This window comes from Triturus cristatus, chromosome 8, assembly GCF_964204655.1.
Source record: "Triturus cristatus chromosome 8, aTriCri1.1, whole genome shotgun sequence".
In the NCBI taxonomy this organism is placed as follows: Eukaryota; Metazoa; Chordata; class Amphibia; order Caudata; family Salamandridae; genus Triturus; species Triturus cristatus.
Window position 1 is genome coordinate 977,173,729 of NC_140591.1, and position 17,571 is coordinate 977,191,299.

Consider the following 17,571-nt stretch of genomic DNA (forward strand, 5'->3'; position numbering starts at 1 on the left):
GGCACGTGTGACACAGTATCAATTCATGTCAGATATCTGAAAACACTTTGTTGGTAGTTTCTTTTTAATTGTGCAGGCGTCATTTTTTCCTTTTGAGCATGCTATGAAGAAGAGTGCTAATTTGCAGGGCATGGGTGGCAGGCGTTTCTGTTCTAGCACGCACATCTAAAATCCGGTTTTAAACGTGACTGACCGCAGCACCGCACCCCAGTATCCGCAGAAAATGCCTCGTTTTTGTGTGCAGGAATGACGTCAGAATTTGCTCTGCAAGGAAGGTACCCCATACAAATTGCACACATACCAGGGCGTGGCACCGCTGCCCACTGCAAGACAGGCAGCCCCGCCATTGCTTACACCCTGTAGGAGCAGAGGATCCAACTTCAGCTTTTTTATTTATAAAGTAGGTATTACAACTGCTGTAAGTCTTCTTTCCTCACGCCCGTGCCACGCTTTAACCCCATGCGTGGCAGGATCCAAGGACTGCCATGTCATCGGGAAGTGTAAGTTGTCCTTGTGTGCTGTATTGACTGGTGGAGCGGAATATGAACAAGGGTAGGGAAGAGCTGAGGGGGCGCAGAGAGTAAGCATGACAACTCTTGCCGAGGTTAACACTCTGAGGGAACAACACTATGGGTAGGCAAACATAAAAAAAAGCACCCATTCCTGTTAGATCATCAGTATTATGAAAAATTCTGTCAGATCCAAAATAGAGGTTTGTCTGAATTTGTCTCAGGTTGGCTTTGCTTAGGTGATAGGGAAGGAGTACAACAAAAAACTTTGTAACCAGGCTGTTAAATAAAGAAAAAAACATCCAGTTCATGCATGTTAAGTACATTTTATTTGAATGCATAACGTGGGCCCATTTCATTCAAGGCAGACTAAATAAACAGCTAAATTACACTTGTCAGTCACTGGAGAAAGCCAAAGTAAGGCACAGTCACAAGGCCAAAATTGGAATATTGGCCTATTTATGATGATTGAAATGGTCACATAGTTCATTCGAAATAAAGTGGAGTCTGGAAGGAACTGGTGGGGAGTGCATTTGGTCATCTGACGTTCAGTTTTTTTTTCTGATGCTGCTGTGCTGTCATTTCGGGGACAGTTACGACTTTGCTTGCTAATAGATGCCCTTTCTTTAAAGTCCGGAAGGTTGGTTCTAACACCACGCGAAGTAGATAGGATTCCAGATTCTGAGACCTATGAATAATTATTTAGAGATGTTTGTTACCACTATTGCCACAGCATTTTGTCAATACTTTAGTCCTGTGATGCAGGTGTTAGACTGCGTGAGAGACACGGTGTTGCTGTAGCTGATCTTTGCTACTTTGAATTTCATCCCGAGGGTGGGAGTTCTAATATGTTTTTCAGTTTCTTCTCTATTTTATTTTGGTAGTGGCTGTTTAGAGTGACTTGGTTTATTTGTCAGTTTGGACCTGCATTGCATGGTAGTGTTTTTTTGGCATTCAACTGTGGTCAGATCAGGGTTGTCACCTGACCAGTTTTCTACCAGCACCACTGGTATTTTAATTTCGCAACCTGTCCGAAATTAGGCAAAATCACCTTATGCCGGTAGTTTTTTTTTCTCTTATCTGTACATACTTCAAACAGCAAATATAAACAGAAAACACTTTCAAATGTTTCAGTTCATTTTATTTTGCAGTTACTTAAAACCATTGCAATACGTGAAAATAATAAAACCATGTATAAAAATTTAGTTCACAGTGTTAAAATTTCAACTTAATTAACTATAGAAACACTTCCATTGCTGGGAGGTGAAAAAATACCAATTCAAGGTTCCAAGAGCAATCATTGTAAGTGGCCCAGTCATTGCAACGCTTGTTACTCTCTCTGAGAATTTATATTAAATTGTCCAATTGTCCAATGGGACATTTGCCCCAGAAAAAGAAGCTTTAGTGACAGTTTGGCATTTTCGCCCTGGCCGCTTCAAGAAAACTGACTAATCTGGAGTTCAGTTGTGGTAATGCTGGATCGAAGCAAGCCAGCACTGCTTGCCTCCTTGTCTGAATTCCCCTTTGATTGAAGGTTTTTTTTAACAGTTGCCTCCTTTACTGAAGCATCACCGTGCAAGAACATACTGTATGGATGATGTCACCCTGACCATTTTTGCACAAACTGCATGCTGTGAAAGGCTGCACCCTTTTCCATGGTGGAAGATGCTGCGTGCATGGTATCACTCCAAGTCGTAGCTTTAAGAATTTTAATTTCTGTGCTTTTGGATAGTACAGGTTGAAATATTGTTGGGGGGCAAAGATCTTCTAATAATTCAGTCATCCAGGCATGTGCTCTAGCTGAAAACGGGGCTTTATCCTCCACCAGTGACTGTTTTTTCAGCGACTTCCAGACTAATTTCTTCAGAGTTGTGTGGTGACACTGGGTGTTCCATAAGGATGATAAGCCTGTGTTTGCCAGAGCCTCCTGAAAATACATTCTTGCAGGCGAATACTCCCTCTGTTGAAGATCTTGCCACAGGAGGTGGTTTAGTGAGCTAGGGGTTGATGTTCTGATTTTATTCCAGCAGTTGATGTATGCTCCGTACCTGGCCCAAGTTTGCTTTAACAGGCCAAACTCCAGTCTAAGTTGCGCCGGGGAGGTATAGTTCGGGAGGCTGAACATAGTTCTGTATGTTTTTACTAGTGTTTTATCCAAAAGATTGGCATCTCTCCCTTGCAAAGCTTCGCTACCATAGGTGATTGTGGGTAGAATTTTAGCTTGTGCTACCCTTAGAAGAGGGTCATCGTTGGTCCCAGTAGTTTGGCTGATAAACTTTTCAAAGTTAAGGCAAGGATCGTCCCTTTCCGTTTGATCTCTTCTTGTTGATGGGTAAATTATCCTTCCTTGCCTAAGTAGACACCCAGATATTTATAAGCCTCTGCTGATTCAATGTGTGTGCCCCCCAGGTGCCAGAGATGCCTTTTTCTTCGTTTGTTGTTAATTGTCATGGTCCTGGTTTTGTTTAATTTGATCAAGAGGCTATTTTCTACTGCATATTCCTGCAAACCATTAAGGATATGTTGCAATCCAACTACCGCGTGGCTCAGCAGGACTACGTTATCCGCGTAAAGTAAGTTGGACAGGGTAGTACCCCCTCAGTCTGGGTGCGTGGGAGTTACAGATGTTGAGTGTCTGTGGTAAGTCAGCCATGAATAAGTTAAATAAGATAGGAGCCAGCACACATCCCTGTTTGAGTCCTTTCGTAGTTGTTACTTTCCTTGAGAGATGAGATCCTGATCCTAATTTCACCTGTACCCAGGTGTCAGTATGTAAAAGCATTAGCATTGATAAAAGAGCATTTGGAATGCCCCATCTGGCTAACTTAGTTCACAGTTTAGACCGCTCCACATTATCAAATGCGGCGCTAAAATCGATACAACAGATGTGCAGCTGTGTTTTCCTCCTTATTGTTGTGTCCATAATCAGTGAGATAGCCAGGATGTTGGATATCATGCCAGAATTTTTCCGAAAGCCTGTCTGATTTAGTGGGATTATTTCATTGTTTTCTGCCCAGGTTGTGAGTTCATCAAGCAGTGTGCCCGCAAAATATTTGGCCTCATTATCGATCAGTGCCACTAACCGATAGTTGGCTGACAGAGCCTTACTGCCACTTTTGTGGATCGGGATGATTGTTGACCCTTTCCAGAAATCTGGATGATGACCAATAATCTTACTTCCTTGAATAGTGGATGGAGTATTTTTGCCCATTCTTTCGACCTATGTTTCAATACTGCAGGCGGGATTCCATTCAGGCCCGGCACTCCTTCCTTTCTTCCCTTCCTGATCTGTTTCCTGATTGTTAGATGCTCAATGGCCGGTGGCCCTTCCTCCTGCTGGTGGATTAAAACAGGAGATTTGGATGTTTCTCTTGCCGTTGGTCGGAAGACAACAGGGCAATCAAAGAAATAATTGTTGCCTCTTTCTCTTAATCCAGTATTGATATGATGTTCGTCCAAATCTGCTCTACTCTGTTCTAATTTAGGCAGACTATTGGTTTGACTGTTGAAGTGAGAATTCAAGTAGCTTGCCCAGGTTTCCTCCAAAATATAGGAAGAGAGTCCCCGTGATGCGGGTGAATGATTGTATTTACTGATTTCCAGAAAAGATCGCTGGCATTATGCTTTATATTGTGCAGTAGTTTTGCCCAGAAGTCAAGTTTATAATTATTGTTAATGTTCCATTTCAGTTTCTTTAATTTGGTTCTTTGTTGCCGCAGGGATAAAATGAGCGATGTATTCGCTGGATCATATCACAGTGATCTTATAGAGCCATTTATAATTTTTTTAAGGGTTTTTATTTGCGCTCTTTGAGCCTTCGTTATCTTTTCCTTTTGTACGGGAACAGTAAGGCTTTTTATTTCCGTAGCCTTTAGATTGCTAAGGTTAGTGGTGAAACATTCCCAGGTTTGTATCAGATTTTTTCAAGCGGTTGTGTGAGTAAAAGGTTGATTGCTGTGTCTGTTAAGGACTCTAAGCTTTCTGCCGTGTACTTGATCCTCTTATAATTTGTCGTGTAGCTTGAGCCTAGATTTCGGGCAGAGTGAATGCCGGACGGGGCAGTTGCCGCTAAGGTAATCTCTTGTAGACGATGATCGCTGTCCCACTTGTCGCCCATTCTGAAGCCTGTTACGTATGAGAACAGCGGAAGACTAACAAACGTATAATCTAAAAGCTAGCTTGTTAATTCAGTGTAATAGCTTGCCACTGGAGGAGTGTCGTCGGCTGATCTTCCACTGAGGGCCCTGAGATTAAAATGTTCTAATTCTTCCAAGAGGAATCTAGTATCCCTATTAGGCCTCCCATACGTAAACGACCCTTGTATTGGTATATTGTAATTTGAGGATTGGAGGCAGACTTCATTTGCCAGATAGTATAAGGTTTGGAATTTCAGCGGTACCAAGGTAAGTGGTTATTTGATCATTGAACTTCGCCGAGTCGATTGCTGTCCGTTTTGGATGGATATATGTATTAAAAAGTGTTACTTCCTTTTGTGCCACTGCCAGAGAAAAAATGAGTTTGACTGCTAGAGCTACATCTGTTTCCGGGCCGGTTTCCGCAGCTGTTGGTATGGAAGTTGTTGAGATATAGATTGCCTGCCCCCCTGAGGAATGACTGTTTTACTACCTCTAACGGTTGGATGATCAAAGCAAAAAAAACAGTGTATGGGTAGTGGTTCCATAAGCCATGTTTCCTGTAGCATGGTAATGTCAAAGTTGTAAAGATATTGCAGGAATTCTGGATCAGGAATTTTTTAGGCTAGGCCATTAATGTTCCATGAGCAGAGACGAATCGCGGGTTCTTTTTGACTAATCTTGCCAGGGTTTTGGTGCCTGCGATGTCATTGAGTTACTGCGGCAAGATTTATAGTTCTTGTAATTGGGTCAGCGTACCGAGAACTGCCTCCTTGTGACGTTTCAGCCCCAGGAGCTCCGTATTGGCTGAGAGTCCTTCGTGGCGCGGAGTGGCCCAGTGCCCCTCTTAGCACGGAGGTTGTAGGCTTGGAGCATTCTTTGTGACTTGACCTTGGGCTCGAGATTGAAAGCGGCGCTGGGTAAGCTGGAGGATGATAGGGGTAAACTTGTATGCCCCAGTCCTTAAAGATGAGGTGCTGGTTTAGTACTCTCTGGGCTATTGCCGCTGTTTTCCACGATGCCCTTGTTACATCCGGTATAGCTGGGTTGTCTGTTGTAAGGAACTCTATTGCGAGTAGGTCTGTTGTGTTCAGGTCTGCTAGGATAGGTATGGCCTGAAGTAATTTCAGAACGTTGCCCCTGTTCAGTGTATCATGACGCCCTTTTAAAGCATACTCTGGTTTGAGCAGTGTGTATCTCAAGGTGGATGGCAAATCGTTTGGGGAATAGGGAGTCATTTCGAGAGACCCCGTCCGTTTAGCAGTAAGATTTTGTTGTGTTAGTTGGAGAGGCTCATTCTTATCTAAAAGCACGTCTGCTCGGCTGGGGTTAAAATCTCTTTCCGTATTTATTCTTAAAGTTGAAGTTCCGAATTGGCTTTGTTGTTGCCAGGGGTGAGAAGCCTGAGGAAGTTGGTTCAGGGCTATTCTCACTTGCTTCTCTTCTATTGGCATTCCCACTGTCTGGGTTGTCAAGTTCATTCGCATTGTTGATTGGTCATTGTCTACAAGACGGGCGGTGGAAGCTTGCCCAATTTCATACGAGCCAGACTCCTGATTACTTTCCTTTGCTGGGACTGTAATGTTTGGATTTTCGTCAAGCCCTGCAGGCCAGATCAAGTTGGTTAGTGAGATTTGTAGCGGATGTTCAAAAGCTGGACTGGTGGCGACTATCATTTTCGGACCCAGGAGCTGCCCTGACTTGCTTCAAGATCCTGTTCCCTGTGCCTGCTGGTGGCCCTCCAATGTTATTAAAGCAGGAGGGTGCTACTATGTCTTGGGAGTTGTTAGTTTGAGCCAGATCATTATCTTGCTTGACCCCCTTTTTTGGTGCAGCGATTGATTTAGGGCATTGCTTGCTGAAAATTGAATAAGTGGCTGCTTGATTGAGAAGGAGTGGTTTTTGATTGCGACCGTTTCTTTTCAATTGGAGGTGTTGTTTGGCGTTTGTTTTTGTCGCATCTGATGTGACTGAAGCTGGCTTCGAAGGGTCGCCACTACTGCTGAAGGTACCCACTCCTAGCTGTGCATCGATATCAATATCCTTGCTGATCCGCTCTGGGTTGCTGCCGACCGTCGGGACTGCGGTGGAGCCGTCAGCTGTGCGGCCAGCGCTGGCAGAGCAGGCCGATTTGCCCTTCAGCTCATCGAGGACGGTGGAGAGCATTGTCGGGAGAGTTGCCAGCTTATCCACAATCTGGCTACACCCGCAATGAAGGTATGTCTCAGTTTGTGCCCTTCTTATTAGTCCGTTTAGATTACCCAGTTTTTCATCAATCCCTGCTGTAAACACTGCCAGGGTGTTTAATAAGGAGAGCTGTATATCCATCTTATCCGATTGATATTGAAGCGCCTCCACTGACAGTTGCATGGTTTTTAGGAGAGAGGCCCAAGTGCTCCCGTCATGTGCGCTTGAGATCCCTCGCCCTTTTGGTCCCGCTTTCTCTCCTTCCCCCGAGAGCTGTTTGTCTGCTAAAGGTGAATGCAAGTGCTTCATCTTCTCCGTGAAAGTTCCTGTGTGTCGGTCTGGGGAGTATGCTGCCAGCATGTCCTCCCATTCTTGTGTTCCTAAGTAGGATAGGACCATCCTTCCTTCGTCCTGCTGTGACACGTTTAGAATGGCTGTCGGGAGGATTGTGACTGGACTGGCTTGTCTGATGGGACTGAGATTGCACTTGATTGTATTGGCTGTATCGACGCTAGGTGAATTTTGGTCCCGCGGTCCGATGATGAATCCTTCAGCTGTCTGCAAGGAATGATGTTTAGTCGGCTTATCTTCTAGGCTAGATGAGTCTAGCTAAGACTGGTTGCTCCGATTGGTCTGGGTTTCTTTTCCCATGGCCAATAGATGGCCTACTCCTGTTAAGGTCGTTATTACTTGCGCAGTCTGAAGTGCTGCTGTTGTTGTGGTTGGAGTTGTTGCAGTTATTGAGTCGGCTGGGATTGTTCGAGCTTGAGCTTCTTCCTGCTGAAATGTATGGAGTCCTGAAGAGCCTGTTGAAAAAACTGTGTGTGTCTGAGGTCCTCCGGGGCAGAGCAAATCTCCTGCAAGCAACTTGTGCTGCACCTTGTGCTGCGCCTTGAGGCTAATTAGAGGACTAGTTGAAGGGGCTGAAGTCTCTAAATTATTCTGAGTCTTGCTCTGTATTGTTTTGTTGTATGACACTTTTTTGGTGTATTCCGCTGTCGTAGTTGTTGTAAGTGAAGATGAAGGTGTTGTAGAGATCTCAGTGGCTTGGGCCGAAGCTTGAATATGGACTTGTGCTATGATTTGCTGTTTTAGCGGAGTTAGCTGAGTTAACTGATTTGGCTGCCCTGTTGATTAATCCAATGCTGATGTTTGATCTGGTATAAGAGGGGTCTGAAGACCTTTCACTGTAGCGTTGCTTGAATATAGGGCGGTACCAATGTCTTTTATGAAACTGAATTTTGTGTAGATTTGAGGTTGGATTAGGGGGGCAGTAGTTTTCCCTCCTAACGAGCCGCCTACAGTTGGGTCACTTTCTGTTGAGACTAAAGTGATCTCGTCGCTAGACTGATCTGGGGGTGGGGGCAGCCTTGCCCTTTCTTCTTTGCCCTGTGGTTTTGGGGCAGACGATACCCCTAACTCGTCCCGACCTCATACCGTGCAGCGGCTAACTGGGGCCAGGCGGGGTTGGATATGAGTTTGGAATTGTTCAATTCGCAGTATGAGTGCTTTGCACTGCTTGATCTGTTGGTAGCCGACACTCCACCAGCCCACCCCCTACGCACCACTGCACCCAGGAAGCAGCTCTTCAAGGCTATTCAGGACTGATCCTGTCTGATCCTGTCTCCAATTATCCGGGCTTTTCTCTGTAGAAAAAAGGAACATAGGTTTGCTGTCCCTTTGCAAATCTTGCGCGACAGTCAATCTGGTTGTCAACAGAGGTACCGAGGTACAAAGGTGCGGAGGTGCTTGCGCTCACCCAAGTGAAGAGGCTCCAGCGGTCACAATGAGCCTTATGTCTTGAGGCACATTCTACTTTTGGGCGTGTCCCTGCACCCCCTGGGTCTAAGTCTAGGTGCTGGGTACTGTCAGGAGTATTGCGGTCGCTGCCCCCCTTTTTTTTATTTTATTTTTTTATTTTAGGATAATGTTCCTGTTATCCTGTTATCAAATTTTTCCTACCGTATTTGGTGTTTGAATTCAGCCTTTGATTTATTGATTATTGAAATTGTTGTTTTTTGTGTTTGATTTGTTATTTGTTTTTTGCCTGTTTAGTTGACTTTAAATACTTGGTTTGTTTTTGATTGCCTCTGATTTTTTTCTAGATTTTCCTCGATTAATTTTCTTCTCCTGTGGGTTTCCTTAGAAATTCCTTTAGTTTTCCTTTGATTTATTGTAATGTCTGTCTTTTTTTCCCTTCTCTTTATCCTTCTCTTTAACCTTGCCTTTGATCTTTGGTCTTGCCTTTTCTTATTCATGCTATTACCGAGGTTCCGTAGTACTAGCGGTGCTGGTAACAACCTTGACAACCTTAAAAATCTTACTAGTGGATGCTGGTGGTTGACGGTGGTTGGTGGTTGCTAACGAGAAGTATTTGTATTTATAAGTTAGAGGTCTAATAACTTGGAAGTTCTTGGAAGATCAAAATTTGGCAGAGTTTGCCAGTCTCTTGGTGTCTGGCAGGCTAGCGTGGCCCCCTCCTCCTCAAGTCACACTGTGAGGCTGCTGTGAGGCTATGAGGCAGCTGTGTGGCAGCTCCTGTGGTCACCCGGAGCTCTCATCTGACCAGACAGACTGCTGCATGCCCCCCCCCGCGTGGCTCCCGGCTGCAGGTGGGTTGAATGCTGGTGCCGCCCCCAACCACCGCACCGGGCCGTCCAATGAGCCAGCGGGAACACAGGGTGAGAAGCAGAACGGTAGGTGGATGGGAGGGAGGAGGGGAGTCACGCTTGAGACCGCATGAGGGCGGGAGAGCCACGGGGCAAGCTGGAAAAGCACTCCGCTTTGCTCACGCTTACCCGCCGCCACTCCTCCCTCGAGGTCCGTGTCCTGCGTTGCCCCGTGCGTTACCCCGTGGACCCGCTTGCTGACGCTCACTGCTCACCACTGTAGCCCGGGAGAGCCCGCAGCACGGCTAAACTCTGGTCGGGTCGGCTGGGCACAGCGTCTCGGTCACTTGGAATCTTGGTGTATCAGGTAACACTTTCAAATGTGTTCAAGCACTGTGTTAATGATGCTGGACTAATAATTAAAGTAAACAAAAACAGAAAAGTCATGTTAGAAATGAATACATACGATTTGTGTTTAAAGTCCTACTTGGTATCAAGTGCGGGCCTTTGCAGACTCCTAAAGCAACAACAAATGGCCAGTATTTTTCTTTTGGAAAGGTGGCAACCCTAGGTGAGAGGTATGTGCTATCTAGTATCACAGGAGGAGGCTGCGAATCATTTAGCAGTGCTGCTGTGTGTAGAGCCTACTATTAGTAATTTCGTTTTGTTGCTCTTGGTATCTATCCAGTGCTTTATTGTCATGACCCAGTCACAGTGTTTGATTATCTCGATGTGGTTGAGTCTCTCAGTCTGATGGATTCACTGACATATTGAAAAAGATCCGCAAATTAATATACTTGCTTGGAAGCATGTCTCTAGAGTCTGTAGAGAGGGTTATGCAGTAGTTTCATGGATGTGTTGAATCTGTTGTTGAAAGGGTGCAGTGCCATCTGCTACTCAGGTGGTGATTTTGAGAGATCAATTTGCTCATGGTCAATTTGGGAGTATTGGTTAGTACGAAGGCTCAGAACAACCTTTGAGTTTTTCTCCATAGTTCCAACGGTGTCTTTAGTTTTGGAGAGAAGAATCAAATGGTTTGCATTAAGTAAGCCGATTTCTTTCCCTCAGATTGGACAACAATAATCTCCGAGATGGCCATCTTCTATGTGTTTATGTGGTTAGGAATAGCTATTTTTTCCAATTTCTTTGCCTCCAGCGAGACTTTATGCTGCACTGTGGTTGTTTTTCTTTCTTGCATACAGATTTGACTTTTCCAGAGGCAGGGAGATCCATACTTTCTTATAGTTGTTGTAGACAGATCCATTTGTGAATGAGGGCTTGTGTAGAGCATTTAGTGTATGTGCGAGATTGTCTGCAGGTTACCAATATTTGGTGGCACTATGCAGAGTAGATTTAAGCTCTCCGGTGCAGGTGAATTATATTCCGTGTTTAGTAGCTATGCCACAGTGGATCGGAAGAAGGTCAATAGATATTTACTTCATGAGGAAACAAACAAATGTAAGGTTATTTTCGAGTGTAAATGTTATTACAAATATAAATCCGGATTCACCACGATCATTTCATCAAAGGGCATTTGGATCTTAAACAGTTGTGCCACAATTATATTTTTATGTATTTATTTTGCTGATAACCATGGGTTCGCAGTAGATATTGTCATGCCATACAGCGTTGTGTTTTGAAATGGTGGCGATTTTATGGGTCTTTTTGCAGTAGCAGTTTTGGTCAACATTACAATTTAGTCTCTCTGTGGCCGTGTCATGCGAAGTAACACTGTTCAACTGGAAGTCAACTGTTCAAGAGTGGTACTTGGTGGAGAAAAGCAACACTGAGCAGTTGTCGTTGTCTACGTTACCAGGCTAAAGTATTCACTATTGTGCTTGAAGCCATTACGTATCAGCTAATGCTTCAGTTGGAGAGCTTTTTCTCCCATGGGGGTTAGTAAATTGAAAGTGTTAATAGTGTTCACATATGGAAAAGGGTATGTTATTTGACACACGGCAGACACATCGAGATGTAGGTCTGGTGTTCTTACTGGGTGGTGCAGCACAGCGTTTGGTGGAAACAGATCTGTTTTTAAAAATGGAGGTAGTGACCCAAGAATGTTGTTCGGCATTGCCGGATCTTTAGTAAAATAAGACTGTTTGATCTTTGGTTTTGTCACTAATTCTCTTTGATAGTTCATGTTGTTCTTTTGAGGGCTTTCCTCTTTTGCAAACATAAGTTGCAAATTGGATTTTGATGAATAGACAGGATAATTGTTTAGTAATTAAAGAAAGCAAGATGTTGTCATTTCACTGCTGTAGGCAGGCCTTGTCCATCCTTCTCTTTTGGGCACCCCTCTGATGAAAGAATCGAGATCTGCCTTGGCAAGTAAAACGTGTGACAACTAAGAATACAATGGGCATCCCCACCAACCCACTTCCTACTGCGTCCATTGTGCGCCCACTTCATTGTGGTTTTATTTTTTACTATCTGAGCAAAGTTAGCTCCTGTTCCTCACTGGACATTTCTTGTATCCACCTCTTGGCTTATGCATATAAATCCTGGGGAAAGAAAGCTCCCACTAGCTGATCAGTGACTATGTATACTTTGCAGAATCTGCAACACACAAGGGCCAACCTTTAAGAGATTTTATACAAGCCAGTGGCCTTTGATCCGAAGGACCACAGATCCAACATAGCAAGAATCTCAAAGTTACGGAGCCCAGATGCAGCTACACGGTCTGTTCCGCTACCCATGTGAATGGTATCCTTGGTCAATCGCTGGTTCTCAATCACAGCTACATATTATGGAACCAACTAGCACTGCCAAGATGGGTCTTCCTTTCATCCTCTGAGCTACGTCGACATTTTAAGAGACCTTTGTTGACGCTTCCCCCACGTATTTATTATCTGTCACATTGCCCATAGAGGGGAGTGGTTTAGATTGTCCATGTTACAAATCGTATAAATATACTGAATATGAAACCTGTTATATGAAGAATACAGAATGGTTCTGACTTTTACTGGACTCTTTTGACAAGTCTCCTAATGACTCCCTTACGAAGAGTATTAAACATACTAAGGCACTTCTGCCTGGCTTGAAAAAAAGTGAGGAAAGCACCAATAACTCGCACAAGGGATTTATCAAGCTGACCTGCTTCTGAGGATCTATGTGAATGTGATCAATTTCCTAATTGACAACAGTGACCTTGACTGATCCTCTGGGATGAAACAGTTGAAAGCTATGAAAACCTTCTTTGACTGACAAGTGAGTATGTACCCACATTTCCTTCCAGCCGGGTCTCCGTATTATGCCCTACCCGTATCTTCTCTTTATCTTGCCTTCCACTTCTTTTCGGTACTTTGCAGGAGCACCTTACACCAGTGCCTCTGCTACTGTGGTGTAATACTCTATTGCACATTCCATTAGATTGCACCCCTTCTGTGCTGTCTCCACTTCCAAAGTTGAAAGCGTACTCGTAGTCCACTGTTTAGTAGCTGCCATCCTCCATTGTGAAGAGGGGTTGTGGCATATAATTGTCGTGTCTATTTTTACCTTTTTGCTAAAAAAGAAGTTTGCTTGGCATCTAATCGTGAATGTTTGGGTTCTTATTCGACTCCATTGTAGAACTTCCTCTTTCCAAAGTGAGGTTCACAGGTGTATGCGCCAGTTTTTTTTAACCTCTTTTCATTAGTGATAACATATTTATCGGTTCTGGTGAGAGTCTTTTCTCCCTGGCAGAGCTCTTGTCACCACCACAAGGAAAACCCACAAAGAAGGGCTTTAGGTCAGTCCGTTTTAGCCATTGGTACGTTTGGCCATTTTCCTTCAACCATTGCTTGTTTGAAGTGCCTTTCAAATTTTGTGTCAGCCCACGGGAGTATTGTGCAGGGTGACATTTTTGCTGTTGTGTCTGGTAGAGGAGGTAGTTGAAAATAACAATACTCTTGGCATCTGTGCACCGGTAAGACCATCCCAGAAAGCAGGGTGGCCTCTTTCAGCACAAGAGGCGATGCACCGTTTTAGGCATCGTCTCTCCTGCAGCAGCCTAGTATTTTACAGTTGTGGTTGGCAAGGTACAAGAGCGGTTGAACTCCGCATTGCAAAGGAGTCAGTAGTCTCTGCTCACTGCAGCTTCTCACCACTGTACCAGGCATCGCTTGTTTTTCAATGGCTTCTGCTTCCAACATGAAAAGAAATATAAGAACCCTGTAGACCAAGAGCCAATAGTTACATAAATTAAAGCACCCTCTAGGAAAGCTCTTTAACCGAATTATCCTCAATGAGTTACTGAACGGGTCAAATCATTGCATTACCGATTTCCCACATCGGTGTGATTCAGGGAGGTTTATTCCACAATGCGATGTGGCTGCCACTAGTGGCCAGCAGGGCCAGCGTAAGTGGAGCAGTGCCCATTCATGGGGGTTATTAGATTTTTCAAAGGCATCTGATTGTGTCTTGAGAGGCAGGTTGTTGTCCACATTACAGAGCAAGGGTGCCCAGCCCCACTTAGTGTCCATTATATCCCAACTCTATATTAATTCTGGGGCAGTTGTAGGCTCATAAACACACATAAAGAAAGCGAACAGAATTAAGCATTCGAGAGTGAGGCAACAATGTGTTTTGACACTTGCTCCTCTAACAGTATTAGAAGTGATTCTTTCTCTCTAGCTTAGCTCAGTTTTGACCATCCTCCACATCTTGGTTTCTAAAAGGATTCAGGTATTCATTTATGCCTGTGATCTTCATTTAATGGACGTTATGATTGTGCAACTCCAAAGACGGATAAACAGATATGTGAGGAATGTAGGTGAATAACGGTGGCAAATAAGCCCTGAGGAAAGCCAAGCACTTGGTGCTTGATGCACCAAAATACTGAGCTCCTGGAACATCAATAATCACAAGCTCGAGGAGCCTAGCGCGCAACCAAGATGGCCGCGTAGGTGCGAGGCTCCCGAGGACCTCCGCAACCTCCTACGATTATCCTGAAATTATCCTGCCCTGGATGAGGGGACTATGTTGGTGAACCTGAGCTGAGGTGGCACCCGTTTCCCGCTTCCGAATCGGACCTCGGACACCGGAGTGAGCACCGATTGAGGTGTGCGGCCTTCCCCTCGCCGGACCCCGGATTTGCGCTGTGGGGTGATCCAGGGACAAAGTGAACAACAGCGGCAGGCAGGGCCTGGCGACTCGCGTACCCCGCACTTTCGCTTTCGCTTTCGCACCACCTTGCCGTCTCTGCGAGGTTGGGTCGCGGAGCCCTTGGTGTTGGTGTGTTGTGGCCTTGCTGGGAGACCCTGCCTGCCTGCAGGCTGTGATCCACCCCGCTGCTCTGAGGGGGCCCCCCCGGAGCTCGTGGCCCTGCTTTCCTGCCCTACACGACGTGGCTGGTGCGACTGGGAGACTGGTGGCCATGGCCACGAAACAAGATGGAGACCGGGCAAAGACCAAATCGACCCGGCGTGGCGCCGTCCATCAGGCCAACAGTATGGACCGCTATACCCTCCAGAAGGGATCTCCCGATGGACCGCGCAAGTCCCCTGAGAGCCCTCCTGATGCCCCAGACCTGCCCGCAGATCTGACTCTGCGAGATGTTATGGGCGCCATTGCCGAGATGAAGGCCTCGGGGGGCCAGCGGTTTGATACACTGGCGCAGAAGATTGACTCGGTCCTCGTGGATATTGGCCTGGTGAGGGCCGATCTTTCCAAAACCAACGACCGAGTAGAGTCTTTGGCCCACACCGCATCGGGCCTAACGACAGATGTGGCGGCCTTGCAAACAGAGGTGCGCCGGCTTAGTCAGGCGACTGCACTTATGGATCGACGCCTGGAGGACTCCGAGAGTCGGGCACGGAGGAACAACATCCGCATTATCGGGGTGCCCGAGGGACGCGAGGAGGCGGCGGCGGATCTCTTTGTGGAGGACCTGATTGCTACCCATCTCCAGCCACGGGGGCTGAGCAAATTCTTCGCTGTGGAGAGGGCCCACAGGGTTCCCGGGGGAAGGCCGAAGGTCGGAGCCCCTCCGAGACCTCTCATCGCCCGGATTTTCAATTTTCGGGATAGAGACGCTATCCTGCAAACCTCCAGACTGCATGGACCGGTCAAGCTTGACAATATGGAGGTTAATTTTTATCCTGATTTCACCCCAGCGGTCCAGAAGCAGAGACTGAGCTTCCTAGGCGTCAAACGCCGTCTTCGGGACCTAAACCTCAAATACGCCATGCTTTTCCCGGCCAAGCTGCGTGTGGAGGTGGATGGTCGCACGCACTTCTTTGATCGTCCCGAAGCGGCCGGGGACTGGTTGGATACTCTGCCCGGGGATCGTGATCGGGGGTGCGGGGGGGGGGCGGCGGGGGGAGACGGCACGCTGGATCAGGACTGAGGGTCTAATATTGGGCCTCACTCTGGACGAAAATGATGCCACTTTTGATTCTGCGTCAGTTTTTGTAAGTTCCCCTCCTATGGAGGTTGTGTTGGGTCTATTGGGGGTTCTCCCTCCTCCTCTAGGGGGTTTAGTTAGTCTAACTATATATGGGGCGACAGGCACACTGCACGTTGGGGGGGCTGTTTGGGCTCATGCAGGGGTGCAGGGAGGGGGGAGTTCTGTTGGGGTGGGTGGGTAGGGATGGGGTGTTGTTCATTTTTATCACAAGGCAAACGTATTATTGTGTTAGTTCTAAAGTGCTCTCCGGGGGACGAATGATGGCTTCTGTATATGATGGGAGGTAGGGAACTAACTTTGTTGTCTTGGAATGTGAATGGACTGGGGGACAGGATCAAACGGGGTGTGGTCCTGCAGTTTTTGAAGCGAATCTCGCCCGATGTAGTCTTTCTGCAGGAGACACACCTCATTGGCAACTCCTTCTGCGCCATGAATCGGCGTGGCTATCGCCTAGGGGCTCACTCGGGCTTCACGTCCGGCTCACGGGGTGTGGGCATCATGGTGAAGAACTCGCTCCCGTTGGAGATTGATGAGGTGCTCCACGATGACAGGGGACGTTATACGGTCTTGGTGGGAAGACTGGAGGGCAAAGTGGTTGTCTTTGTGTCGGTATACATCCCACCGGGGCTGCAGTCGACCACCTTTGCGGACCTTGGGTGCCTTCTCCTTGGCCTTCCGGGGGGGCTTTTAGTTGTGGGGGGGGATTTTAATGCGGTGGTATCTGGGTCTTTGGATCGTCACCCCCCTAGGGACCTCCCCCGGGCACAGGCGTGGCTACCCGGCCTCCTGGATACATTTGGATTAGTGGACTGCTGGCGTTTAAAACACCCCACGCAGCTGCAGTACACTTTCCACTCGGGAGCCCATGGTAGTCTCTCACGACTAGACTATGTCCTTGTCCCGGCGGCCTATGTTGGGAGGGTGGGAGAGGTGCGCCATTTGCCACGGGGTATTTCGGACCACTCCCCGCTCCTACTGCACTGTGATGTCTTTCCGAGGGGTGAGGGTAGGGTGGTCCCAATCAATCCTTGGTACCTGCGCGACCCCACCATTCGCGCTGAATTGATTAAATCCCTTCAGCGATATTTTGATGAGAATGTGGGGTCTGTGCCTTCGGCCGTACCGCTATGGGAGGCCTTCAAGACAGTACTCCGAGGGGAGGCCCTATCCCTTATTTCCCACGCCCGGAGGCGCGAGCGGGAGGAGGTGACCCGGATGGAGGCTGAAATAGCCGAGTTGGAGGGGAATTTAGAAGGTGGGGTGACGGATGCTGCATTACATGTCCTCCAACTCAAGCAAGCGGCCTACAGGGCCCTCGTCACGGAGGCGGCCAGGGGCCTCAGTAGAGAGCAACAGGGGCGACTGTATGATGTGGGTGATAAGGCTGGTAAACTTATAGCGTGGTTGTACAAAAAAGAGAGAGCGAATCGTGTGGTCCCGCTGATTGAGAAAACGGATGGTGTGTGTGTAACTGAGCCAGAAGAAATTGTCTCCTGCTTCGCGGATTATTTCCATGGGGTGTATTCCCCGGTGTCTCCCTGCTCGGAGGAGGATTCCCGTGCCCTGCTCAGTGATATCGCGCTGCCGTCCCTTTCCGGGGAGGACAGGGTGTCGTTGGACGCCGCTCCCACCTCTGACGAGATCGCCCTCGCCATACGCTCGGTCGCTTCCGGCAAGGCCATGGGTCCGAATGGTCTCCCTATCGAGTTGTACAAGTTGCGGCCGGATACGCTGGCACCCCACCT

At 47.0% G+C, this 17,571-nt stretch overlaps 1 protein-coding gene across 10 annotated transcripts in view; it reads left to right on the plus strand.

The window, feature by feature from the left end:
* Window positions 1-17,571, plus strand: part of MAP7D2 (MAP7 domain containing 2) — a 459,602-nt gene that overhangs the window by 290,784 nt on the left and 151,247 nt on the right. The gene's annotated exons all lie outside the window — the stretch shown is intronic.